This window comes from Adiantum capillus-veneris, chromosome 17 (genome assembly GCF_014529385.1).
Source record: "Adiantum capillus-veneris isolate H3 chromosome 17, ASM1452938v2, whole genome shotgun sequence".
NCBI classification, from domain to species: Eukaryota; Viridiplantae; Streptophyta; class Polypodiopsida; order Polypodiales; family Pteridaceae; genus Adiantum; species Adiantum capillus-veneris.
Window position 1 is genome coordinate 46,294,235 of NC_140947.1, and position 1,984 is coordinate 46,296,218.

A 1,984-nucleotide genomic window follows, 5' to 3' on the forward strand; every position below is an offset into this window, starting at 1 on the left:
AAGTAAAACCCAAGCTTCTTGTGCAGTGGTGCAAGAACCAATGTGATGTATAAAGACATCTTGTAAGCCTTCCCCTCTGATACCTAGAGCTTTTAGATTTATTTGTTCAAATGTTGTGGAAGTTTCTGTAGTTGAAGTCCCTGCAGGTTCTCTTCCTACAATATCCCATAATCCCTTTTTCATAAGTCTGAATTTTATTCACGTTTGCCATGTGAAGAAGTTTGTGCCGTTGAATTTATCACTGATTTCCATACTAGGAGTGGTCTTAATAGAGTACTACTCTACCAGTGTCTAAAACTTCATACAAAGAGAATGATTTACTTAATTGGCAAATGCTTCTTGAACAGAGGTTCGTTTGGGTTGTTGTGGTTCAACATACCAAGTTTTGCAGTATGGGCAGAATTTTTTTTCTAGCTGTTCTGTAAATTCTAGGACCACGTATGCGTGTAGCTTTGGAAGTTACTTCTTCTTCGTCACGGTTTACTGGTGTTTTAGTTTCGTTTGTGAGTGTGCTAATCGAAGATGAGGTTTCACTCATTGCCAGAGAAGGTCTTACCTCTTGAATTTATTCAAAGGCAGTCACTGTCTATTCTCTTTTACAAGGGGATTTTCTCCTTCTTCTTTTTCTTTTTTTTTTGGAGTTCAATAATTTCTCAAAAAACGTGAACCTTTACAACCTTAGGTTATTGGTCAATAAAACCTAAGTCTTGTGAGGCAAGGGCTTTGTATTGGGTGAAGGAGAGCCGGCTAGCATCTTCCTCGAGAAGATCGAGAGAAGATTTCGGGCTTTAGATCAAAAGCATGTCAAGGCACTCTGCCTCGGAAGGATTTTAAGACAAGCAATGTAAAAAACCCTATGGGACATGCCTTTTGGAGGGCTTACAAAATTTTTATAAGTGAAGTTTTAAAGCTTAAAATGAAGATTTAAACTAGGACTAAGGTACTCTAGGCTAGGGCATTAGGCTTGATCTCCAACAACACAATGACAAGACTTTGCTAATGGTTTCCTTTGCACTCTGTCCATGCGATTGATCTCGGCCAATTTTGATCGATTTACCAAAACTCTACCCTCTTTCTTTTATCCTATCTCAACCTTTTTGGTTTAGTCAAGAAGGTAGAGACAAACTGACAGGTTAATTTATGTGAACATGTCCGTAGTGCTTTCAGCAAGAACATTGCTCCTCAACATGTAGAAGCACTTCAAGAGTCAGTTCACATGGGTGTTGTTGTGAGCATGTCTTGAGCTAGAAGGAAGCGAGAGAAGAGGTGCTCACAATGTACAAGAGATTGGGACTTGATTATAAAGATTACAAGACTTATACTTGATAAAGGAACTTAATCTTGGTTACAAGACTTAATACTTGATTAAGAGGACTTGATACAAGACTTGGATTACAAGACTCAAGTACTAGACAAGGCTTGATTGCAAGGACAAGACTTGAACATAAGACAAGAACTAGGAGAGGGCTTACCTCATAGGAGCCTCACAACTAGTGTTGGGGCAAGACTGAAGGGCTTGTATCCCGGAAGACCCCTATTTACAACAGTGTTTGAGGAGGTTATTGTAGGAGGTTAGAACTTTCTAGGTTCTTCTTGAGGAGGTTAGAATCTTCTGGAACCCTCTTGATCCTTTTAGTTCTTCTAGAACCTTCTTCACTTTCTTGAGCTTTCCAGAAACTGATCCTTCTTCAACGTTCTAGAGCTTTCCAGAAATTGATCCTTCTTCAACGTTCTAGAGCTTTCCAAAAACTTCTAGATTCTTTTGAAATCTTCTCCAAGTTTCTAAAAACTTCTAAAATCTTCTAGATTCTTCTTCAAGATTTTAGAACTTTCTAGATTCTTCTAGCTACTTCTAGAATCTTCTTGATACTTTCAAAACCTTTTAGAATCTTCTGGATCCTTCTAGGTTTCTCTAGAGCTTTCTAGTGATGATGCAGGCTTGGGTTTAATTTCAGCCATGCGAAGACACCCTAATCAAATAGAT

General features: G+C 38.5%; 1 non-coding gene across 1 annotated transcript; it reads left to right on the forward strand.

The window, feature by feature from the left end:
* Nucleotides 1-725: 725 nt before the first annotated feature.
* On the forward strand, nucleotides 726-848 carry LOC147437167 (U6atac minor spliceosomal RNA). Its single transcript, XR_015184981.1, has one exon. It is a non-coding gene; the product is annotated as a U6atac minor spliceosomal RNA (small nuclear RNA).
* The last annotated feature ends 1,136 nt before the right edge of the window (nucleotides 849-1,984 follow it).